Source organism: Lathamus discolor, chromosome 6 (genome assembly GCF_037157495.1).
Source record: "Lathamus discolor isolate bLatDis1 chromosome 6, bLatDis1.hap1, whole genome shotgun sequence".
NCBI classification, from domain to species: Eukaryota; Metazoa; Chordata; class Aves; order Psittaciformes; family Psittacidae; genus Lathamus; species Lathamus discolor.
Window position 1 is genome coordinate 57486049 of NC_088889.1, and position 26755 is coordinate 57512803.

Sequence of the window (26755 nt, forward strand, 5' to 3'; positions counted from 1 at the left end):
AGGCAGCCCTCCGTTACTGCTGTTATTGATTTTGTCCCTGGAGACTGGATTGGCTTTTAATTAAGATTGGTGGAGGGGTATTTGTTATCCAAACCTGCTTTTGAAATCAAAATGTTGGACAGACCTCCTTACATCAGCAGAGAGAGCTGAGAGTTCTTTTAAAGGGTACACCAAAAATTCTGCATTTTTAACTAAGTGATGTAGATGTGTGTGTCTGTCTGCTCTTACAGAACTAATTTTCCACTCTCTCAATGCCATGCAATGAATCTTGATGTAAAATTTAGGCTGAGTTCTCAGCCACCTTAAAGCAAGGCTCCTAGTCTCATGTGTTTTTAAGTCCTGCCCAGGCCTGGCAGTGATCAGGCAGGAGAGACTGGAAAGGCTTTTCCATCTGACAAGGAGCCAGTGAAGTATGTGGATCCTGACAAAAAAAAGATGTAATAAAATGCAGTGTTTCCATAATGGCAAAGCGGGAATGTACTTGGGACCAGTGTGTGTCCCAAGAATGCCTGCGGGCATGGATGCAGTTGCGAGCAAAGAGGACTGGTTCCTGAACAGCCATCCCTGCTCCTATCTGATGGTAGGATGCCTTTGTGTCTCACAGTGTTTAGCTAAGATAACTACCCATGTAAGCATGAGGATTCATATGGTTGTACTCTCTTATGAGCTTAAATAAGCACTTTAACATGTTCAGGGTTATAGCAATACCCTGCTGTGTTCTGTTAGTGACAGAACAGTGGTTTTGTTTACCAGTGGATTGTTGGTTACTGTGTGTCATCAGTGTAATTTAACTCATTTTCTCTATACAGCAACTTGTGTGTGCAAATTTGTTTGCATTAAGCACTGGAGATGACCATGGAAATGACCTTTTTAATTGAAAAAGGACCACGTACTAGTCAAGTTCAATAAACCTAAGCTGGCAAAAGCATCTGCTCTGATTTGATAGTAATGAGAGTTTTACAAATTCAGTGGTAAAATGATCCTACTGCTTTTTTACCTTGGTTATAAAACACATGCATTTAGGCATTTGCTAGTAAAGAGAAGCATGAGGAGCTGAAGCATATCTGTTCATGCTCAACTAGGGCATCGAAACAGAGACAACAGTTTCTGAAATACAGCTGGTGTCACCAGGCAGGTGATTGAAATAGGATTTGATGTTGTAGCAAGTAAAGATGTAGGCCTCATTCAACACAGCAATTGAACATGTTTCTGACCTGGTAGACCTTAAAGTGTGTAATTTGGGTTTAAGGTGGTCACAGCTGACCTGGTAAAAGCCTATATTATTTCTTGGGAAGCAGCTGGCTGATTGAGTGTTTCTTTAGATGGTAAGCAGGAAGAAAATACAAATCTGCTCTGCAAGTAAGCATTTATCTGAGCTTGAATTTTGGGATATAACTCTTCTGTTTGGTTTTATGGCATGAACACAGACACTTTGTATTACTGATCAGATAGGCATGGGTACTTAACAAGTACAGTTTCTGTAGGTAAGAAATGTTTGTGGGAAATTATGGGAACATTTTACAAGAAAATGGACCTAAATAACCTTTTCATTCTGCATACTGTTAGGCTAATATGAGGGGGGTTGGCTGTAGTGATAAATGGCTTGTATATAAAAGCTCAGGCTTTCAGAATGGCTGTATCCTACTTAAGAAATTCTGTGTAGTCTCTTAGGGGCTGCAAACACAAGAAGTAATGTCCTATACCACACCATTCTTTAGAAAAGCATCTTAGCAGCAAAAGTTGTTGGAGAGAACAGATGATTTTGCCAGACCAGGTATTTCTGCACTTCAATGTTTTAGGTTTTCATAGACTTACTGCTTATGCCTTTTAGGAACTGATTTGTCTAAAAAAGCTTTCCTCCCTCTATCTTGACTTAATTACATGCTATAAACTTAGAGAAGCTCTTTTATTTCACTGTGAAATAAGTTTACTCAGTTCGGTTCTATATTTTTATCAAAGACTGAAGTTGGTAAACAAATACAGACAGCATCCAATTATTTTCTATTTCTGGTTATCTAAGCGGAACTTATGAACTGAGGTGGAAAAAAACTGCTAGGAGGGACCTATTTTGGGCTGTGAATATGTACGCCCTTATAACATGTGGTGTTGGCACAGTTGTAAAAGAGTGTTTGGAGCTTGTATCAGAGATTTGGTCATTCCTGCTGTGTGTGTTTCAGTACTTTCTACTTCTTGAAGCTGTGCAAAGTATAGGCAAATGCTCTAGCTGTCGATTATTGCAATGTTGATGCTTATGAATCAGGAGTATGTTTTTGTGCTGTGAACTCATGGGGCAAAAAGCCTGCCTGAAGTGAGGTCTGCAAGAGCTGAATTTGTTCTTAATGGTTCTTGCAACTTGAACAGGAATGTGGATGAAATTACAAAAGTGTAGTAGCGCTGCATGCAGATGCTTTAGTGTGGAGGACTGATGTTAGAAGTCAGCATAACAATCAGCATTTTCTTATCTAACATTGACTGGAAAAACATCCCTTACCAGGAGAGTGGAAGAATGGCAATACATCCTATAGTGTGGTGCTTTGCATCCCTGAGGCAGGGAAAAATTTTCAGAGAAAGTTGGCATGCCTTGGCTTTTTTCCTTTGTTTCCTTTTTTTTTTTTTTTTTTTTTAATATACTTTCTTAAATTCTATTACTTGGAAAATTCCAATTATGAATATATGCAACACGTCAATGTGATTTTATAACTGCTCATCAGAGAAACATCTGTCTTTTAATGAATTCTCATTTTCCAGCTGTGGACATGATTAAGTGGCACTTTATGGAGTCTGATAGTGACTCTGGAAGTTTGCTTGGAGGCTGTCACAGTCAGGCTCTTGAAGGTTTCAGCCATCTGCTACCTTCTCAACAGCGTGACTGCGGGGGAATTAAGACAGATTTGTCCCCACTGAATCTGGTGGTGCAGAAAGAAAGACTGGAAGTGGCTGCTGTCTTGTACAGGTTTCTGGAGAATAGAAATGATAGATGATGAATAAATGCAAGGCAAGAAGGTGAAGGATAATGTATAGCCACCAGGTGAGAAAATGAGAATGAGTATTTTGTATCTGTTTGAATTTTTCTGGCATTTGAATTACAGCAGGCTATACAGAAGGGTGCAGCAGGAATGAGAGTAAAGGGAACAAGAAGAGGAGGATGATAGATAGATATAGACAGGCGAGAAGGTTGACCTAAGGGAGAATGAAACAGAGAAGTAGGGAAAAAACGGCAGAGGTTCGGTCAGAACTACTTCCTTACAGGTATTCTCTGATATCTTCCTGGTTATGTTATTTTCTGCAGCAGCCGAGTTAGCTTTGCTCCCTGTCCGGTCAAGGGTGTCCATTCTCGTATGTACCCCCAGGTGCAGACCCTGTCCTGCCCCTTCTTCAGTGTAGCAGCGCTTATTTAACTGCCTACTGTGGTGACATCACTGGTTACGTTTTCTGGCTGCAAAATTGTAACTGGGGATTAGGGTCTTCCCCAATTTAAAAAAAAAACCCCAAAACTAAAAGTCTAAACCTAAAAGTATATGAGTCTGTCACCTTAACACGTTTAAAGGTCACTTAAAATTCTCATAACAAAGTAAGCCATTGCAGGTATTCAAAACAGCCTTCAGCTCTGTGTATTTTCTCTAGGTAGACTTTTTTAATAATTTAAAGTTAAAACCTTCCCAATCCAGGTAGCCGTCCTTTGGCTATTGTTTTAGAATACCCTTTTAAACATCATATTTTTGCTGACGTTGTTGGATTTCTTCTCTTAAAATTCCAAATCGACTATTTCCTCAGCTATCAGAGCCAAATTTCAGCATTAGAGGCTGACTCTGTTGGAGCTTAACCCAATATTACTAGCTCAAGAAAGAAGTTATTCTTTTTATCTTTGCCGTTTCAGTTGGGATATAAATGTAAAATAGGTTGTCAGGGGTTTTTTTTAGATTGTAAAGTCTTTGGCTTTGGTGAATCAAAAACATGCTTTTGTAACACTGTGCCTGTCTGAAAGGATGTGGAATTATACACTGAGGTCAGATTTCAGTACTTAGTGAAACTTCCATTTGATATACCATAAATATCAGACGTGCTTTTCTTTGGAGAAAGCTGCAACTTAAATGTACTTACAGAAAGTTGCCTTTTAGTTCTTTATGCCAAAGAAGGTAATTGAAATCTTTCCTTCCTTCTTCAGTCTGAAAATATTTTCATTTAAACATATGTCTGCTCTGTTGAGATCTTTGTTATCACAAACGTGCAGAGGTGTTGATTCGACCAGGGTAAGCATCACCAAATACAATCTTAATTTTACAACCTAGTGTCCTTAATACATGTAAGTAATGTTATCTATGTGGCTGTTTAGGAGACTTTATTTCCGCCCTGTAAATGGAGAAAATATTTTTCAAATTCAGATATAGCTGGAGTGAGAATGGGATCACAGAGCTATGCGGGGCACTACAGGTTGTTTTAATATGTAACATCCTTGTCCCTGACTTACTTCCCTTTTCTTTTTGGTCTAGTTGCCTTACACTTTGTATAACTAAATGCCATTTAGATTCTGACCTATTTCTCAGTATCTTCACAGTGGTTTAAGTCATTGCAGAGGGTAAGAAACCACACAAATAACATCTTACAGTTCATAGTCATTTTCTGCATAAAGTTTCCATGTGAACTACTCAGTCAACCAGAAGGAGAATGCTCCACCAAACACAGGGGGAAGCCACTTTATCTAAAATACATGTGCACAAAGGAAGAGAAGCCTACATCTGGGAGGAAAACAAACTTTATCCCTGGTGGAAACAACAGGTGAAATATTTTTGTAGGGAAATGGGACTTAAAGTGGCTATGTACTTTTTAATCACCTCTGAAGGACCTTGGGAGATTTAATGTCTGGAAGGAACCTGAAAGGTGTAATGCATTAAGTGTTAATGATGAAAGAGGAGCAGGTGTTTTTTCTCTCTTGGTAATTCATAATTAATGTTTTCAAGACTGAAGAAGGTAGGGGTTTTATTTGGGTTTGTTTGGTTTTGGTTTTTCTCTATTTATATCTCGGGGAATTTTAGAGCACAATAAACAATGACTTTTCCATTCCGATGAGTAAGCTGTTCTGGGCTCTCAAGCTGTAGCTTTTAGCCCATTAGATTGAATCTTCCTGGTGTGATGGATATTGCAGCCACCATTCAGTGTTGGCAGTCTGGTGTATCTCCATGCTTAATTAGTCAGTGAAATCAGCTTGAAAGGCAGCAGTTGCCTTGACAGAAGCACTGAGAGAGGTTAGTTTTTATGTGTTGTGTTTTTTATGCAGTAAATGTTTGGCTCCCAAGGGGTGACAGTTGGCTGGAGCCTGAAGCAAAGGAGGTGGAAGAGTGAGTGTTCAGCCAGGAAGTGTGGGAAATGCCCCACAGTAAAGACCAAACAGGATCTGGTCCTGTTGGCACAACCGTAGTAACCATAGGGCAGTATTTCAAGAGCATATAGGAGCTGGGCAAATTAAAGTCTGGTCTTGCTTTCTGGGCAGCTGAGTGCCTGCTTTTCCTCAGCATACAAAGTAGCTATGAGATAGCACTATAATTACATAAGAATATGACATTTTAAATATTCTCAGTACAGCTCCTGGGCCAGACGCCAGCTGGTGCTAGTGGTTGGCTACATGCATCATTTAGAGTAGGCTGTATCCCATGCCCACCTACTCCTTGGCTGTTTTTCAGGAAAGGCTGGGCTGTCCCAGTCTCCATAAGCTGAATATCAGCTCTGATGACAAGAAGCTATGGTAACAGTTTGCTCTCACTGCAGGTAAGGCAAACTCTGTTCTGGGCTGCATTAGAAGGAATGTACCCAAGCAGACCAGAGAGGTGCTTATTCCAACCTACTTGTCTCTAGTGAGACAGCACCCCGACTGCTGGATCCAGCTCTAAGGCAAGTGACTCCTCGCTAGCTGTAGCTGTGACGGCAGGCTTTCTGTATTTACATGGTTTGCAGTGGGTATTATTGCAGGTTATGTAAAGGGCTCTGTTTCCTCGCCAGCTGCTGTTTTCTGATCTCCATTCCTCACCTGTCTCCCTTCCAATTGATCCACAGAGACTTTCAGTCAGACCTCAGAGCTCAAGCACAAGCTCAGATGGTGCAAACTGTTGCACCAGCTAAAAACGAAAAGGACTGCCTGAGTCTAGTCTCTGTATGGAACCCTTGTTGTTAGATGGTGTGTGGCAGGAGGCACATCTGCAGTGTAAGCATGGCAACAGATACAACAAACACGCTAATCAAAGCAAGTCTTCCAGTGATGTCTCTCTAAACTGCACTCCCAAATAACTGACTCTTTCTTGTTATACTTTCTCCACAGCATCTCCTCAAATAGAGGACTTCTTTCTGCCTGTGTTTTTCAAGAATTGTTATTTTGTGGCTGGCAGCTGTTCTATTAGAAATAGGTTTTTATCATGTTCTTGCAGAAGGGTACCTATTACCAAGTCCATTAAGGTGCCTTGAATTTATAGGGCCACTGGACAGGGAGAAATATTTGGGAAGCAGCAAATGGGAGGGAAGAGAGTTACAGGTTTCTAAATGAAAGGTCTCAAGAGATGCCTACAAGGAGGGTGGGGGAAGCATTGGGTGATGCAGGGAGCTGAGCATTACTAACCAGACATCCTCTACCTAGGATAAATATCTGCTACCCATGTCTGAACACCATCACTCCTTTTCATCATTCCCCATTATTCTAGATGTGTGTTCTATCGAATATGGAAACATAGTACACAATGCTTTTCTTGTTGCTCTATTTTGGTTTTTGTTGTCTTGGGTTTTGGGGATTTGTTTGTTGGGTTTCTTTTTTTGTGTTTGGGTTTGTTTGTTTTGTTGTGGGGTTTTTTTGTTGTTGTTTTCAGCTTATATAACATCTAAAGCTGGTTAAACTGGGTTTAAACTTCTGTGAGTCTCAACCGGCAGAAGCAAGAATCAGACTAAGAGTATAAAGCTAATGAAACCAGGGATTTACTTTTATTTTGGTAAAGTTCAGGTCTAACTGTAGTGTAATATAATTACCTCCAGTGCCATGACCAGTTCCATAGTGGGGCGTTTAAATAGTAGTACTGAGTGCCTCTAGACTAAATGACTGCTCAGCACTGGGATGTCTTCCTTCTCACAAAGACATTTGTCTCTTACTTTCAATGGACTTATGTTGGTGAGGTGATAAGCATCCTACTTCACCAGGAGTGTGGGATGCTTAGCAGCTATTGGACTGGTCTCCAACTGTGATACAGTGTCTATACACCAGAACATGACTACTCTGTACAGTAGTTTTGGTGCAGTCAGTAACTTCAAGTGCAGTTTGGCTTAAGAATCTTTAGAGACTAAGAAATACATATGTTCAGGCCCAGATCTGTCCTCAGCCAGTAAGAAATGCAGCTGCTTTTAGCTTCATGTGTAGTTATGAGAGATGTGTAGCTCAAGGACCAATTCAGTTCACCTAAGAACTATTCCCCAACTCAGATTCCTCAAGCCATATAAACGTAGGTGGGATGAATCTAGGTTGTAGCTAATAATCATGAAGCAGCCCTTGATCCTTACTGTACTTAGTTTTCTGGATCAACCCGTTGTGTTTATTGGCCTACTTTTTAATTTTCCTGCTGCTATGATAAAAATATCGACTGTGTGAAGTAGGGATTACTGCTCTCCCTTTGTTTTGCCCATAGCCCAACTCAGTGGCAACATCACCTAAGTGAAGCTTGCCTGAGTGAGGTTGTCAGTGGCTCTGCAGACACAAGTGGGTTACGGCCAAATTACTGAAGCTCCTGTCTTTTAGGGTCTTTGTCTTGGTCCTGCCAAGTATTTTATCAGGTCCTTAAACAATCTAAGTATTCCTGTCATGGTGGTAGTCCCAAGTGTTCTTTTCCAACAGGGGTTTGCTACATTACAAGCACATTTCAGCTGCTTGCTTTCTTCAAAAAATCACAGTTGTGCTATTAAGAGCAATAATGTATTGAAACCTTAAGCAAATACCTCTTTAGCTAAAGCAAGCTCTTAAATCTCTTCATGACTTGAACACAATTTTACTAATTCATGGTAGAAGCACTCAAATGAAGGCAGAGAGCTTAACACCTTGTATCAGAAAGGATTTGAATAACACCACATACATGAAAGCATCTGAAAGCCTGTGTAGTATAACAGACTGTTCTAAAACAAGGAAGACGGCTTGTGGCAATGCTAGACTGGAGCTAAGAAAAGCTGTGAAACTGTCACAATCAGGCAATAGACTTCCTTGAACGTGTGCCTCATAAAAGCAACGGGAAATGACTGCTATGAAGCCATACGGTTCGGTGGCAGCTTGAGTAAGTTTTGTTTGCTTGTAATGCAAAAGATGGCCTTCTCACGGTTCTAAAGGTTAACAAAGGCAGTCGACAGTGAATCAACAAGACAACTGCTAACAGAAGAACAACGAGAATATCCAGAGGAGCAGGGGGCACAACTCCTTTAGAGGAGATTTGACAGAGTGAGCCTGTGTACAGGGAACAGGAACAACTTGCAGACAGACACCAGGTTTATAAACAGACCTTGGAAACTCCAAACCTGTTAAGTTTCCATCACTTGAGTTGTAGCTGAATTGTCTCCTGGAGAAAATGAGTCCCTATCTCACATGCCCAAACCTAGCTGTGTAACGTTCACTGCTCACAAGAGGAGGTGCCTGAAACTATGGCTCTGAAGTAAAACTACTTTTCCCGTCCCTTCTGTACAGATTTGACGCCTAATCTTATGGTTTGTAGCTGTTGCCATCTGGGCTTAAACCGCGACGAAGTTACAGAGCACAGTGTGTCACTGTTATCACCCTGTGTCGGTGCAAAACTTTTCAGCACAAAAAAACCCCTTGGTGTAAAAAACTCATCTTCCCTGCAAAACTCCTTCAGGACAGGCTTGCCTGTGGCTTGGAGGGGTTCACATGAGCAGTTATCTCCTTCCCTGAGATCTAATAATCACCTTTTCCCTGAGAATCCAATACTTTTTTCAACCCTGTGTGTTACAGAAGTGCTAAACTCCCATAAACACTTCTTTTCTAGACAAGCTGAAATAAAAGTGCTTTGCTGCTCACTAGTAATGTAGCCAAAGGTCATTGTGGTCTCCCACCCTTCATGGCAGTACAAAGGGCCAAAGATGACAGAAGCAGCTGTGCAAAAGCTGGAGACACATCATATTTTAGAGCATACATGAATATGTTTCCCCTTGCTATTATTTAATGCAGATTCAGAAACAGTATTTGTTTGACAGGTGTGCTTCTTTGTCTGTTGTTCTCTGAAAGCGTGGTAAAAGGCAAAGACTTTCCAGCTTTCATCTCTAGCTTTGGCAGAAAGTAATTTAGAGAAGTGCATTTTGGTAGACTTGAAGCCTGACACGGAAGTCAGCAAACACCTTTGATGCAGTGTATATTAAAAAGCAAATCTGAGATGAATAGTTGTTGTCCTGTGGGTTGAAATGGTCACTTAATATTCAGATATACATTATGCTTGGGGATTTTTTGTTGGTTGGTTGTTTCTTTGGTTTTTTGTTTGTTTGGCTTTTTGTGTGCTTTTGTTTGTTTTTAATTTGAACAGAAGGTCTATTTGCAGTTCCTTGTGATTTTACTTTAAATATATTTCTAAGTAAGGAAAAGCATCTGACTTGGGTTTTAGTTTTGTTCTCTACATCATTTTCAGTATCATAAAGACCTATGGATGACACTGAGGAAAAAAAATACAGATTGGGTTTTGGACCAGATTGTGAAAAGAAACGCTTCGGGAAGCTTTCAGTAACTGGAAATGATTTGACTTTAGTTGAAGCTCGCTTTTACTGTAAGGTGAAACACTTTATGATGCCAGTTAAGAACCTTTACCGGAGGGGTATGCAGGAATTTCTGCGGGGCAGCTGCACTTTCATGTGCTGAAAGGTAAAGAAATTCCACTTTGTTGCCTTCAGAATGAAGGACGAGGCTTTAGTAACAGCAGCTTCTAAAAGGGGAGAAATATCGCCATCTTGAGGCTAGCATTCTGCGGGCTAACTAAGATAAGGTAAAGAGAGAAGTATTAAGCTACAACGAATTAAAAACATAATATCTGCTTGGAAGGCTCTGACAGAACACAAAAATAAAGTTACTGCAATAGATAAAACTTGACTTTTCTTTAGCTGTGACTTTTTCTTCTAAAGAAAAAAGGCACTGATGAATAGCATTTGTTAGGCTGTCAGAATCCCGTTAAAATTGTAATTGTTCCTTTGTTAAATAAAGGAAAAAAGGTCTAAGTGGTATTTTAAACATAATTCTTAATTTTAAAACAGCATAACTATCACCTCTGCCTTCATATAAAAATTCTGCATTCATTTTTACAGGTGTAACACTACAGTAGGTTCAGACTCTTAGTGACTGTTACAATGTCATTTTGTGTGTTTTGACTGTACAAGCTGATCCTTTTGTGAGAATTGTAACTGTGTGTAAATTCTACTATGTCAAGAGCCAAACACACACAAGAAACTTGTTAAGGTTCTACTTTTATCACCTTGACACTGATCTATTATATAGATAGGGATTGTTTTCTGAAGGTCTGAACTGAGGGGGCAGAGGAATGGAATCTGAAATAAAAGCCTATTCCTAATTCTTAATGTTATTAAATTAAATGACCCAAGATCTAGGTGGATGAGTTGAAAACAAATGTTGAATTTTAGCCCTTAAAATGCTTACAATTTTAGCACAATGTATGCAGGTTGAAGTCCAGCAGAATTTCACAACACTTCAAAGGTAAGTTTTTAGCGCTTGCTTCCAGACACAACTAAAAGATCATCTGGGAGCAATTTTATAACTCTTTCTTGCATTCTTGACCTGGTCACTGGCTTTCTCATTAACTTTGAACCTGTTGCTGAGTGCCTGTGTTCTAGCTGCTTTGCCTATAAGAGAGATGATTTGCTCTCTGAAATGCATAAACGAGATTCACAGTTAATGCTGAACAAGCTCAGAAAATGGCTTTGCTGTGTAGATGTTACTAACAGTAACTGCCAGGACACTCAGAACCGCTGGGGAAGGCAAAGTGTGTTAGCACTGCTCAGTGCTGGTCCTCTGAGAGACTTCACTGCAGGTCTCAATGTTGGATAAGTGCTGGCTGCACGCCTCTCAAAACCACCTCTGTGGTGCTACTGAGTGCTGCTAATGTTAGTTATATCATGGGATCATCTTACTTTTGAAGGAATTTTCTATTTCTGCAGTTACAGTTGTGTGCATACTTCATTCTGTGTTTACAGTTTTCTGTTTTTATGAGCTAAACTACAAAAATAGTATCTTGGCTTTGAGACAGTCTATGGGAAAGAATTTGAGGCAATACAGAAAATATAGCAGATTTTACAATGGAACAGCTTTCTTCTTCCCTCTGTTCTGCATCCCTCACACTTGTACATGTTAACCATAGTGATTTTATTTTTTACTGGGGAACGGACTTTTTCAATATCCTATTTTGCTTGTTTGCTTTTTTTTTTTTTCTTTCAAAAAGAAGGCAAAGATAGTGCTCAAAATAGAAGCTTCAGGAGTCCTGATTTCTAAAGGTTTAGGGTTGTTTTAGGTCAGGGTAGAGGCCTGACTCGTCCACTAATTTTTCTGACAGCAGCTAGTAGAAGATTCAAAGGGAGCAGTGTGAGAAGCAGCCAAGAATATTTCACCACCCCTTTTTCCACTCAGATTATCAAGTCTAACATTAAAGAGCAGCGCAGACGTATTAATATATTTTTCTATATTCACATACACAAGACTTTTTTTGTTGGGTTAAAGTAATAACTCAGCCATGCCAGGAATCAACCTTCTGGCACGTAATTCAAAGAAAACAAATTTTTACTAGATGGAGGCATTAGCACAAAAAACTACTATCAGATATGCTACTAAAGGGTACAAAATATGCATTCTCATTACTGGAACCATTACAAGCCAAGGAAAGGAGGTGGTAACCCTTGAAAATGAGATCAAGCCCAACACAAGAAAGAGCCAAACCTTTTACGTATCTTTCTTTTGCCATTATTGGTCATCTGCTAGCCCTGGGCCCTGAAAGGTACTGAATGGCAGGTGACCCTAAATGTGAACATCCATCCTACAAAAGTTGCAGGCTGGGCTGTGGCACCAAGTGGCTCTGGGTGCACTGGGGTTTGCCCACATATTGTGGTTTATCCCAGCAGGCAGCTGAACACCACACAGCCGTCCCCTCGCTGCCCCTCACAGTGGGATGGGGAGAGATTCAGAAAAACAGTAAAATGTGGGTGGAAATAAAGACAGCTTAATAGGACAGAAAAGGAAGGGAAAATAGTAATAATGATAAAAGAACTTACAAAACCAGTGTTGCACAGTGCAATTTCTCACCTCCTGCTGACCGATGTCCAGCCAGACCCCAAACAGTGGGCACCACCCCCCCAGAGGATTTCTCCCAGTTTAATGGTTCAGCATGATGCCATATGTTATGCAACATCCTTTTGGCTAGTTCAGGTCAGCTGTCCTGATTGTGTCCTCTCCCTGCTTCTTGTGGCCTCCTGCCTCCTTGCTGGCAGAGCAGATGAGAAGCTGAAAAGTCCTTGACTGGGGTAAGTGCTGCTGAGGAACAACAAAAAAGCATGGGTGTATTAGCAGCATTGTTCTCATCCTAAATCCAAAACACAGGACTGTACCTGTTACTGTGAAGAAAATTAACTTTATCCCAGCTGAAACCAGGATGCTAAGGTCCACAGCAGAGTTCTATTTTTTTCTAAGTATGTGATACAAATGCCTGGAAACAGAATGGAGCTGCTTTTGAGTGAGAACTATGTCATTTGAGCTTGTCTCCCCGGGTGTAAGGAAGACTCTATGAGCATTTGTCTTGGGAGATACACAGCTAAGAGCAGAGCAATGCATGCACAGGTTGGACTTGGTTTTCCCTTCTAGTCCTCCTTTTGGTCCTAGAAATTAGAGTCAAGCAGAATTAGCTTGTGTGAATGAAATAACCGAAATCTCTTATTATTTGTAAAAAAATAAACTAAATGGATATAGTCCTTTGGTTACTCCCATGATCTTGCTTTGTTTCCTGACAGGGGAAATTGTGAGCCTATAACTCTTCTTGGACTGTGCCCTCCAGATGGCAAATACTTTGATTTAGTGCTATACTGCAGTGTTGGTGGGTCTGAGAATTTATACATTGACAGTAAGGATCTTTCAGAAAACTGAGTTAAAATATATTATTCCAAGACTTTTAAATGTTTCAGAGGTCATGGTTTTCAAGCTTTCCCCCATAAACCTGGCAGCAGAATGCCTTTATAGGAAAGTGGATCTTCCTAACCAGAAGCTGTTCTTTAAGAAAAAAGGTTAAGTATTCTGAGAATCTGGATAAAAATGTTGTTGTCCATCCTTGTGACTTTTATGAGTTTTCTCTTTACCTTTTTAAAGGAAACCACACACACTCCTCGTCTATCAGACCAACTCTGCTCTAGTTAAAGTTGACTCTGCTCTTAGGCGTGTTTCCTTGTTCTTGGTCCCCCAGATCAACACGAAGGCTGTGGGATCTTAAGGGACTGCACTGAGGATCAGAGGTTTGGCTTAAGCCTGTGGTCTGTTTCAGGCTTCCCTGGCACTTTGGTGAAGTCTTTTAAACACTTAGGGCTGGTCTCAGTGAGGGACAATGAGGATGCACTAATGGTGCCCTGAACAAAGCTTCATTAATGGGCAATGACGTTTTTGCGTACTGCGGTAGTAGAAGTTGTTTTTGTACCTCAGCTGCTTGTACCTTGGTCTGAGATTTCTATTCCTGACTCCTGGTAAACCAGGTAGTGCTAAGCTCTGCCTTTGTATCTGAAAACATTCCTAGCACGGGGGTGTTTTCCTCCTGATGAAAGACAGATGGAAATACAGCTTGTGTACAAAAGAGAGAGACTGGCCTCATGAGAGCATGGGCTGTGAACAAAGGTAGGAGGGGAGGAAGAGACAAGAGCGTGCAGCACTACTGATACTCATTCCAAGTCACTGTGTTTGCATTTTTTATTCTTTCTTGCTGAATTATAGATCAAAGACAGGCCTGAATGTGCACGTTAGGAGAAAGCACTCAGATAACTTCTACTTAATTATGTTACAGCCCGTTATTGCATTAAGACATAATAGTCAATTTCATTAGAGTTAATTGTTGCAATTTTAATGTCACTATCAAAGTGAAGCATCCTAGCTGTAAGAAGCAGCACATTATTTTCTATTGTGTAATGGCCCACATGTTACTACATGCCCGGGATCAAGACTTGGCTGTCTTTCTGAAAGAGAGATTTGATTTTAACAACAAATGATTGGGTTTGGTGCGGCAATTACTGGGTGACACTCTGTGTCTCTTTGGGGAGGAGATCAGAATGTCTCTCCACGGCTAGTGTGTCTGACTGTGGTAAAGCTTAGACACCTGTGGTGGTTTTTTTACTGCGCTTTCTAAGGGAAGCCACTTAGCTGTACTAACGTGGTACTAAGCAGCGAGGCAAACAGCTCCCAAGTCTTTTCAAGGGATTGCCTTGGATTTGTGTTCCCAGAGCATGTGGTGGGGCCGCTTCACCTTTGGATGGTATCTCATGTGAGCAGGAGGTAGACTGTCCAAAGTAAGGGTCTTGCACCAAAAGCTGTCACTGGCTCATTGTCTGATATATCATGGTGGCAGTGGTTTGTTTCTTTGGATCAGCATGAGCTTTTCAATGGTTAACAAAACCCAAATAAACCATGGTAGAAATGAACCCATGTGTAATTTAGACAGGTCAGTTTGGTTTATTATATACTCTCATAATTATGTTCAGCATTATTGACTCCCCACAGAAGAGAGAATAACCTAGATGCTATCTTTGTTAAATTATACTGCATTACTACTGCACGTTCTTTACTGGGAGGGAGGAAGATGCTAAATGTGATTTATGAGGTACTTAAAGATGTACAGCAAAGCTGCTCTTAGGAAAAGCCGTGATAAGAGAGTCACTTAAGGCTAGAATTAACTGTTTTATCCCAGTAAAGGCCAGTGCTTGCTCTTGTAATGGCTTTTAGTCTCCATTTCCTTCTCATCTAGTCAGAGGTGCAGTAGAAAGCAACTGGAAAACCCTCTCCGTAACTGACCGAATCCGCAGACGTTACCTGGAAGGTGTAACTTGTTTTGTGACTCGTTTGTTATTACTTTTTCCTCCTCCTTGCTGATTGCCTGGGGCACTTGCCGCTCGGGTGTTTGCACTTCAGTGAGGCCCCGTAAGGACGCCGGTGGGCAGAGCTCGTGTGAGAGGGAGGGGAGTACGCTGCGTGTTTGCACGCCGTGATGAAGGATGCCGTAGGCTTTAACGGGCACGAGCCAGCGCAGTTTGTTTCCCCAGGACTTTCAGGGTCTGGGCCCGTCCGTGGCACCGAGCCGGGGATCGGCCTACCCCGGGGCCGCCCGCCGCTAGCCGGCCGCGCCGCGCCTCGCGTTGCCACGGGAACGCCGCGCCGTTGCCGTGGGAACGGGATCCGCGACGCCCCCTGGCGGCGCTGCCGGTGCGGTGCCGGTGCGCTGCCGGTGCGGTGTCGGTGCGGTGTGGTGCGGTGCCGGTGCGGTGCCGGTGCGGTGCCGGTGCGGTGTCGGTGCGGTGTGGTGCGGTGCCGGTGCGCTGCCGGTGCGGTGCCGGTGCGGTGTCGTTGCGCTGCCGGTGCGGTGTCGGTGCGGTGTGGTGCGGTGCCGGTGCGGTGCCGGTGGCGCGGTGGCGGGGCTGCGGTCAGAGCGCAGCGGCACCAGGATTGGCGCCCCGCGCTCAGGCGCTGCCGCGGGAGGCTCCCGTGCCGCGGGCAGCAGAGCGCGGAGAGCCGCGGCTTGGCTCGCAAGGCGCGCCTGGTTCAAACTGTTTCCAGGGTGATGCAGTGGAAGGTCAGGCGGCTGCCTCTGCTGGGAGCCAGCTCCGCTTGCTCTGCCAGCCGCTCTGGTGCCCACAGAGATGCAGCTTCCTTCAGCCTCGGGTAACGGGTCTGTATCGTAACAGCCACACGCTGGCCAACGGCGGAGGCTTAGGGAAGGGTGTGAGAGCAAGGCAGCATCCCTTAACCTGAGCTGGGAAGGCTTGTGTTCTGCAGTCCTGAAGTGCTGGGTTAACTGGGTTGTCAGTGACCGATTGTTCTGCTTTATTACTTTATTATTTATGTATTTATTTATTAGTAGTGGATAACTGGGTGTACAGCCTTGTTATGCTAGGCAGTCTTTCCCTGAAATAGCTAATCTAAAGTGCTAAAAGTAGGGAAATAAATAGGATATTGCAACAAAAAGCAGCTGCACTGGGGTGGGACACCACTGGTTAGCTGGCAAGCCTTGTAGATCCTTCCTGTAGGCCAGGATGCTTCCTGAATTGCTTTTTTCAAGTGAAACCAAGCACCAGACCAAGGAGGGTTTTGTGTCATTCCTTTGTGGAAAGGCTAAAACAGCACAGTTTTGCAAGGTGGGGAGTTGGCCTTTCAGAGGGAGTAGCCAGCTGAGCTCCTTATAAGGAGAGCCGCAGAAATGATCAGAGGGATGGAGCACATCTCCTAGGAGGAAAGGCTGAGAGAATTGAGGTTGTTCAGCCTGGAGAAGATGCCAGGGAAACCTTGCTGCAGCCTTTAAGTTCTTAAAAGTGGCCCATAAGAAAGGGGAGAGACTTTCTAGCATAGCCTCTTGCGATAGGGTGAGGGGTGATGGTTTTAAACTAAAAGAGAGGAGATACAGGCTGGATGTGAGGAAGAAATTCTTTACAGAGAAGGCAGTAAAATACTGGAACAGGTTGCTCAGAGAGGTGGTGGATGCCCCATCCCTGGAGACATTCAGCACCAGGCTGAATGGTTCTGGGAAACCTGATCTGGTCGGATGTGTCCCTGCTCACTGCAGGGGACTGGACTACAAGCGGTTTGAAGGTCCCTACCAACCCAAACTAATCTATGATTCTATGTCTGTGCGCAGCCCCAAGCTTCAGCAAAGCAGAGCAGAGAGAGGTGGCGACTTGAACCCCAGCAAATTACCTCAGAAGGTCAGTGCTATTTACAGGGAGGCGAAGTCACCTTCTGTTGAAAAGCAGGGAAGTTTATAAGTGCCTTCCAGATCAGGGAGCAGCAGTGGAGTAAAAAATCACGTCTGTAATTGGCATCAATTGTCATCATCCCAGTCAGCTCTGACCTAACTGGCCGTACATTTGGCAGCACCTTATTTACATTCTGCAATCTCCTTCAGTCAGGGTGTCACTCATTGTCGAGACTGCTCTGCCGGCAGCTACGCGACGCCTGGGGATGCCAGCACAAGAAGGAAAATGACATTTTCAGAAAGATGTCATTTCTTTTTCAACACTGCAAACATCCACCCATCTGTCACAAATGCTTGTCTTCTTTCTCGGCACTCCAGCATCTCTGTATCAGTCACACAAGGAGTACAGCTCAGCACAAAGGAATTTATTAAGTTAATGGTATCAATCATACGCCAGTTTGCATTACTTATGAGTGCCAGAGACATCTTCTTTTCACCCCTTACTATCAGGTTTGGGCTTTTATTTTAAACTTATCTTAGGGAAAAGAGCTGGAGAAAACACAAGTGAGGAGATAGGGCTTAAGTGACTCTGGAAGACTAAGCTAGCTTGCTGTCAGATCGCAGGATCAGAGGTGGAATGCTTAGAGCCACACATAGCTAATTGCTCCCCAGATCATTCCACAGACTGTTTTTGTCTGAAACTCAGGCTGGTACCTTTTGTCTGTATTGGAAGATGCTGACCCCTTACAGAAGAAGACACCATGTGGTTTGTCCAATGAGCTGTAACACTAATAGCAAACCAAACAATCTTCATACTGCTGATTCTGGAAATCATGCTGACGCTAGTAAAACACTAGTTGCAGTGCTGCTTAACATCTTGGCATCTGACCTATGTTTTTCAGTGTCACCCTGTGCCATTTAGAAATGGTGCTTTGAAAAACATTCAGTTAACCATTGATGAAACATGCTCTGTGACTGGAATGAAGGGTCCATTGTATGGTAATAGTGACATGTTGCAGAGTACTTGCTGTGTGAAAATACAGTGTCAGGTGTGCCCATGTTACCAGGAATACTTTCAGTTCAGATTGACTTGAAATTCTGGTTCATTAAGCTGTCAGCGACTCACAACTATGAGGGCAAAACATTGGTTAGTAGCTCCAGAAACTGCAGGTGTGTTTACAAGAAAGGCTGATTAGACTTCATGAACAGGAGCTGGCTGTAGATTTTAGGTCTGTTTTTAAATGTTTGTTTACTCATTACTGCCATATTGATCTTTTATAAAACTCAAAGAAGGCCGAGTCACACTATAGCATCAAGCCATGCTAGAAAATGAACGTTAGTACATTGAGTACACGGGAGTCTCAAACAGAGCACATTCCAGAGAAAAGCCAATCTAATTTGTAGAATATTGCACATTTTGTGTATAAACTGGTACTTGCAAAGTTACCTGGAGCAATTCCGTTGTTATGCTATTTAAGAATAACTAATGATATAAAGGGTACATGGTGCACATATTCTTAATGTAAAGACGATCAGACAATTTGCTGTTTTGTCTGTGAATTATATAATTTGCTCAGATGTTTCTAGGAATGTCTTCCACTCAGCCTCTTGTTGCCACCTTCAGAAAGATCTCATTCTTTCAGAAGAGGATTTTATTTTACTTATTGAGCATTTATATATGTGTCTTGGGTATCTGTGTGTCACTGCTGAGTTAGAAATCAGCTGTAACAATACGAGAGAAAATTAACTCTCCTAGTGTCTCAGTCACCTTAGATGCCAACTTCTAGAAGGGGGATAGCATTGTCATTCTGAGAGCTCTGCTATTTTGCTGGCGTGGTAAGATGAAAACTGGGATTGGTAAAGCACACGGATGGCTTATCAGGCAGTTCAGTGGATGCATTTCAGACTTGGAGGACTACGAAAGATGGGACAGCATCAGGAACTTTATTGCTTAAGCCTTTGCAAACTTGAAATTTTTTGAAGCATCTGTATTTATCAGTTAAAGCGCAGCTGGACTTTATCACTCCCTGGGAAGAGACAATATCGAAACACTACACCTCAGTGGAGAAGCGATTGGCACAGGGAACACTTTTCCAGTCACTGGTGGCAAAAATGCTTCAAATGTAATAATTCTAAGTGAAGCTACTTATTTATTTGACTATGGAAGAGGGAGGGTCCTGCTGTAGGCTGCTGGCCACAAGGTGTGCTCGTGGGAAGGACTGCAAAACATGAAAAGTATATTCAGCAAATGCTGAATGAGGAAGTCAGCCTGCATGTGTTGCTCCATGTACCGGTGACCATCTGTCAAGGACGATATGTGCTTACTAAGCAAGCCTATAAAGTGGCTCCAAAGGCCCTAGGAAATTATTTCTTAGCCATCATCTTTTTGTCTCCTCCTCCCATGGAGAGACAGTTCCTGCTACTACAGCCCTGGTAGAGAAGGCTCTTTTCCACAGAGCAAGGAAGAGACAATGCTACCCTTAGGGTATGTCCATGTGATGCGCTATTGTGACTCTCGTGGAGTGCCAAAAGAATTAACTTAGGTATGAGCATAAAAGATAGTAGTATTCAAGGTTTTTGCTGCCTGGACTCCTTTGTCCTGATGAGCAACAAAGTGTTTAAGTCTGGAGGCCCCCATGGTACAGTACTGATAATATTTTGGAAGCTTGTGTGCCTAAGTAAGTACCCTGAAATCATACTTGCCTGTGATTTGTGACTTAGGAAGTTTTGCAGATGAATCAAGATAAAACAGAGATGGGTCTAAGTTTGTTTTGTTCCCAGTTTGTTGACATAAAAACTTTGAAATGGGGAAGCCTTCTTGCCTTCCTCCATAATCCTTATCACAACTGCCAAGGAATTCTGCAATTCTCATTCCTTTCTGTTGGGCAGCACCATGTCAGCCACCACCACTGCCATCTCTCTCATATGACTCTTAGGAGACAAAAGGCTTACTTCTGTTTTATCAGCCTGACATTTCAGTGACATGTGTATGACCATTTCTGATTGCTTCTAATGGGAAAGGTTCTCCAGCTATTGCAAAGCTATAAACTTTGCTTCTCCTTCAGGACTCTGCCTTTCTTCTGGTTACCCATTAGGCCTCTACATTGGAAAAGCGATAAAAAAGAGATTCAGTCCTGTTCCTCTGAGAAGAAGAGGGCATTTTCACCATGCCCCACAGATAGGAAGGTGATACATAAACAAAAGACAGAGATATTTCTTGATCCTGTAGAAAAAAATTCTGCTAGCTGAAAAAATAATTGTGTTTACCTCTGAAAACCTCTTTGAGCCAGACCATCAGGGGACACAGAGACTATCCAGAAAATTCAGATTGGATTGCCTAGAGGTATATTATTGGGATGATGATCCAGCTGGACTGAAGGGATGGGCAGGCTGGACTGGGGCTGAGCAATATGTGGGATCAGCAGGAGTGCTCTGTGGTTCATGCTGTGCTACCTCCAAATGTGTGGACAGCTCGCAGTGTGATGATGGTTGAACTATTTCCACCCATAAGCCCAGTCTCTTCTTAGTCATAAATGCAGATTTAAAACTCATGCTGAATTATCAGACTGTGCTGTAGCCAGAGAACAATTATCAGCTGTTTGTAATTCAAAGCCTGTCTGTGCTTTAAGCTGTCTTCTTGGAGGGGAAAAAAAACCCTCTTCACGCCAGCCCCCCTGATCTCCAGTATTGTAACCAGCATAGCTGAGTTATGGACAGAATGCGAATATAGCATACTCAGAATTTGCTTCTTCCTTTGTAGTAATAGGTCTGTTAGCAAACTGTCAGTCAAATAGTATTTGTTTCAAAGACAAGTGTCATGACACCTTTTCAGCAATGGAAACTCCATTATCTATCGCCTGAGTACGAGATTTAAACAACGCAATGTCCTTCAGACACCCTGAATACTTTTATATGTCTAGTCTGGTTTTAGCTGCTTCGAAAATGTTTTACTTTTGACTAGATCATCATCAAAAATGTCGAGTTACCTCTGCTAGCAAACCATACTTAGTTTTAACTTGGAGAATAGGATGCGGCACTTACTGCCTGAGAATATCTTTAAAGATAGAGCAAATGCTGTATGTCAGGTTATTGAGTGCACCTTTTAATGAACTGTCTGAGTGAGAAACAGAAGATTTATTGTGGGGGTTGAGGTTAGGTAAGTAAGTACCTGTCAGGTGGAAAGCTGATCCTTTGGGAGGGTGTTAGTTGTCTAGAACTGTTAGAGGGGTCTGGAGTGGAAATATGTGGAAAATACTGGTTGTTGTGAAAAACAACAGCAAAGGAGGGAGAAGGCTGATGCAGGGAAAAGACATGGTGAAAGGATTTAATGCTGGCTGATTTCTCATGCCCTCATCTCTAAGCCCACACTCCAGGCAGGAGCAGGGCAGTGGGGAGGGTAACTGGACCATCTAGTCTTTCACGGCCGTTAATCCACTTTATTTTTGGCACTAGGCTAGTGGTAGTGCCTTTCCTACCCTCTATTAGGCTAGATGAAGATGAGCTATCATGGCTACCACAGTGGCAAGGTTCAGGAATGTGGTTTTGAGCATTTTTATAGCATCCTCAGAAAGGAGCTGGTGCAGTGCTGTGTGCTGAGGAGAGGGTATGTGTTAGCAGGCAGGATCTTCGCAACTGGGTGTGCAAGGGCCACACTGACATGTTTCACTAGCAAATTTTTAGACCTCAAGCCAAAGGACAGTCTACAGTAGAATGGTCTGGGTTATACAATGGTGGGCCTCGGCTTCTTGGGAAGGCAAGTGAGAAGGAAATCTGTCATCATCCTGCACAGTAGCCAAATGGACCAAGCCATATCGGTATTCTGAAACCCTGATATAGGAGGAAATGGCCCTTTATTCATTACCTGGACACAATTAAAGAATAGCTATAAATAGTTGTTACAAATAAATGTGAATCCTGACGGCTGGTCCCATTTAATAAAATAAGCTTGTACTTTTAGGATTTAAATGCTTCTGAAGGCTGGTCATACAGACTTCCCCTGATTTCCTCTTCCAGTTGGTCTGGAAGTAAAATGCAAATCAGCTTACAAACAAGCTGTGTGTTTTAGTAACCTCACCTTTATCCAAAAGCACTTAAAGAATGTTTTTGAATAGAAATAATTTTTAATTTGGATTTTGGAGGAAGGATGTTCTTTTGAGAACATCATTTTACTCCTGCTTAAGCAACTTGTTGGCTACTCCAAATGCTTACAACTTGGTTAAATAATGACATCTCTTAGATGTCTACTGAAGGAACAATTTATAAGTCCTAATCTGCTTTTCTAATTTAACAATCAACAGTCTATGGGTAAGGGTTAAAAGAAATTAATCTGAAGCTTCAAAATGGGATGGAGCCAGTGAAGGCAGGTGAGCCGGAAAGGCTGTCATAGACAGAAGGATCCTCTATCAGCAAGAGAGGAGTGTGTGAAAAGGGATTCCACCAGGCTAGGAAAAGGAAAGGTGTATCATGGGAATTAAGAGCTTTACATTTTGATTCAGAAAGCAACATGTCAGAAGAAAGGCAGCAGTAATCTGGAACTGGAAGAACTGCGCCAGCTAGATAAGCAAGTTGCAATGATTAAGTTGAGCATGGTTATTAAGAAGTATCAGTAAAGAAGATGATTTGGCTAATGTCAGTTCAAATGTGGTGATTAAAATTAATGGGAAGAATAATATGAGCAGGAAAGAGAAAGGAGGAGAATGAGATTAAATTTATAGAGACCTATTTCTATTTAAGATGAGATCATGTTGCTGAATTTGTTGCCCATTTTGCATAAACTGCAAAATTAATTATTCTCTTATAATGATTTATTTTTGTTGCCTGTGCCTTGAAAAGACTTTAACATTCAGAAAATACAGATAAAAATGTTTATTCAATCTTGCCTGGATTCAAAAGTTCTATTCCCATTCAGTTCCTGTGCATCTCTCCGTAGCTGTTTTTGTCTTTTCAAGCATATTAAAAACTTTCCTATAAATACATTTCATTGGTTCTGATGACAGCTTTTAGTACTTTCTCAAACATGACTTAACTATGTAATCCCAAAGTGATCATAAATATAAATACACCAGGTGGGAATATCCAATTTTAGATTGGATATAAGGAAGAAATCCTTTACTGTGAGGGTGGTGAGGTACTGGAATGGGTTGCCCAGGGAAGCTGTGAATGCTCCATCCCTGGTGGTGTTCAAGGCCAGGTTGGACAGAGCCTTGGGTGGGATGGTTTAGTGTGAGGTGTCCCTGCCCATGGCAGGGGGGTTGGAACTTGATGGTCTTCAGGTCCTTTCCAACCCTAACTATTCTATGATTCTAATGTTTGTATTCAAAGCAATGAGGTAAATGCACTTAGCTTCCTATGAAATAGCATACTGCAGGTGCTTTTAAGTCTTCTGCTGGAAATGTCTCTCCTGCCGCCTGTATTTTTGTTTCACCTAATTATTCGGTATTTAGCATAGCAAGCAGTTGTGCGGGTGCCAAGGGGATGGTGCCAAAAAGGCAAACTTGAGTGGCCCAGGGGTATGAATGTGTGACTGTTTGCATTGAGCCTTGGCACCTAACCTCCACCTTTGCTCTGTTCCCACCACGTGCCACAGGAAAGGCTGCTGCTGTGTTCCCTGGCCAGTCCAGTCTAGCATAGCGAGTGTGCAGGGCAATGAGGAAGCCTCTGAGGTCTAGCCACTCCCAGGCTCAGTGGCCAGAGGTGGCAGAGAAGGCAAAGTTGTCCTCTGATAGGGTAAGGCTGATTCCACAGCATCTGAGGTTGCACATGGCACCACAGCCATCAGAGCTTTGAGTGTACTGCTGAGATGTTTTCTCATTTCTTGCTGTACATGTAATATACGATGTATAGTTCTGTCAATGCCAGTTAACTAGTTGAAAATTAACTTGTTTTGCATAAGACAGTGGCAAATTCTATGTCTGGACGCTCCACAGAGCTTAGCCCCAAGACAAGTTACTACACATATGAATAGAAACCAGCTGTAAATGCTAGTCTAGGCAGAGATGCTAGTGTGAAGGATAGCACAATGCATAGATGATGAAAATCAAAACATGTTTAAACACCATAACTTAAGTTTGAACAATGTGGTCCGTTTGAGTAGGGTTCTGTTAAGAGTTCCATTAGTCCATTCTAAAAATGAAGAAAATCAGAGAGATTTAATTGTCCTGATTCAGAAATGCAATGTAGTTAAAAGCAGAATTATTCGCTCAGTTTTTGTATGGCAGGTTGCAAACTGTGTAGGCTACCTGCACTGCAATACTGGGATGGAAAATCTTTATCTGGGACATTCTAATACAGTGCACTTGAGAAAACCAAGTTGTGTAGTTGTTATGATTTTTGTCATCTAAGATTCTAACATAAAATGGTGCTGCACTGCAGATCAGTAAAATTTATTTATGTATATTTTTTACTTAATCTATAAAATATCAAGCAACATCCAATAATGTAGCCTCTAGGAGTCTGGAAGGTAGAACAACAACAGGAATTTAGAGTGGAAGTTTATTCTTTCTTATTTTTCTTTTTCCTATAGATTACATAAAAAAAAGGTGAATACATACTAATTGGCTATTCTTAGCTCTTATTTTTGAGTCTCATTCTTGCATGTAATTGTTTGAACAGACAAACTATAATCCTCCTGCTGGAAACTGTAACTACAGAGAATTATAGTGCTTAGTCTATTTTAAAGAATATCCAAAATTACAGATCAGTATCAACTGAATTATAGCCAAAGGATGTAGATGCTTACTTTCATCATTGTAAATTGGGAAAAATAGCACCTTGGGAAAAAATTATGGAGAAATGTTTAAAATAAAGTATGTGAGGAAAACCCCAGAAGGTTTCTGATGAGGCACAAACCAGAAACAGTCATCATTATAAATCAGTAACAGCCAGTAGCACTATGTAGGAATGAAAGCAAATATCACTTATGAAAGCCCATGTCTGGTTTTTCAAGATGCCTCATGTTGTTCTGTTTCTTTTAGTATGATATTTCCAAAATCATGTAAGCCTTTGGAGTTAAAAGCCATACTTTGGATTATATCCAGAGTTTTTGAAATATTGTATGTTTATGAATAAATTCAGTGGCCAGTGGCAATTACTGTTTGATTGTCTAGATGAGGCTCTTGCCACTTTAAACTGAAAGAGCATGAGAACAGCTTGGCAAAGCGATTCCTGATTTATGTATGCATGTCAGAATTTCACAAGTACTAAAATATAGCATTTGCAAATGATGCCTGAGCTGAAAGATATCAATTTATCTACCACTGGTTTATTGGCTCTTGAGTCATGCTTCTAGATATATTTCATAAATGTGAAATAGTCTTATCAGTCTGGTGGTTTTTTTATTTGCAGACCAGCATATGGAAACTAATGTGACTGTTTTCTTCACTATAGTATTTTATTGTGTGCACAAACACTGCCTGAAATACCGTACATCTGAATTTTGCAGTTGTCATTGGCAAAGGATAAACACCACAGCTCATCTTTGTGTCTAAATCTGTGCCCTTCATTAGCAGCCTTTCTGTTCACAGTCATGACTACAAAGGCCACCACAGCCAGCTGTGCTGGTACCTTGTCACAGATGACTCAGAGATGTAGAGTGAGGTTTTGTTGCTTGCTTCCTTGCTACAGAACCTCTGAATGCCCTGGATGGAGAAAGCAGAGCCCAGTGCAGCAGTTGTGCAGCATGGAGGTCAGGCACACAATATAAGGGAGTTCCTGTTTGCTGCTTTTTCCAGAAGAAGCCTCAAGATTTGAAGTACTGTTTCGATTTCATTCAGACACCAGAAATTTTTTCGTCTCTTTGGCATTCAGCCTGGTGGTTTTTTTCTGCTGTGCAACCTGATGGCGCTTCACCAGGCAAAGGGCTGAGCTGGAAGGATGTGCAACTAAAACATGCCCCTGAAGTATTTATTCGCTGGGCTTGAACCAAGACAGAGATTTAAAAAGAGACATCACTGAGGGGCTGGAGTGTTTCAAGAGCTGGTATGCCTTTCCATCTGAGGGAAGGGGCAGGATCATGGTTGTCAAAATAGCCTGAATTTCAAATTCCAGAGCTCAGTTGAATGGAACACAATTTTAAAGGCTTTAAAAAATGTGTGATAGAACAAACTCTTCTGGGTGTTCCTTATTTAGAGCTAATTAGGCTACCTTGACCTGCAAGGAAATTAGAGAAAGCGTGGCTGGGAACAGAGAAAGTATTTTTATTTCAGCTTCTGTCTGGAGGGACAATTTTTGCTTGGCACCCTTCTGTAACGCTGGTCTTGTTGCATATATTATTTTTATCATGCTTGTATCATTTTGATTTACTTATTAGATTGCTATAGTTCTAGAAGGCAATCAGGCCACTTGGTTATTCACTTTTTATAGCTGCAGTACAGTCTGGGAGGAGGAATCAAAGCCCAGAAGCAATCCTTAGATTTTCTGGTGCAATACACTTTTGCCTTTGCTCCCATTCCTCTTTGCATTCTGAGTGTGATAAATGTGGACTACAGAAAGTAATGAAACTGGATATTTTTGAAAGTCTCTAAACCACCCACCTGAACTGCTTAGTGTGGTGAAAAAAGAGCTTAAATTAGGCAGGTTTTAAAACTGGAATTTTGGTACAGGCCATCGAAAACCATTGGAGTGCATGCAAAGGAGAAATGTCTGCTGATGTATTTGTGAATAACAAATTCAATCACTAATACACAACTAACCATGTTGAAGACTTTGTAAATGTACATTGTGCTGCCTCACTCCCGCAACTGGTTGACCTGATTTAAAAATAAAAAAAAAATGAAAAATCAATAATTTATTTTTTTTTTCCTCAGGGGAAGAAG

At 41.8% G+C, this 26755-nt stretch overlaps 1 long non-coding RNA gene across 1 annotated transcript; it reads left to right on the forward strand.

Moving 5' to 3' along the window:
* Positions 1-1324: 1324 nt before the first annotated feature.
* On the forward strand, positions 1325-26723 carry LOC136017546 (uncharacterized). Its single transcript, XR_010613974.1, has 2 exons — positions 1325-1359; positions 25566-26723. It is a non-coding gene; the product is annotated as an uncharacterized LOC136017546 (long non-coding RNA).
* Positions 26724-26755: the final 32 nt, after the last annotated feature.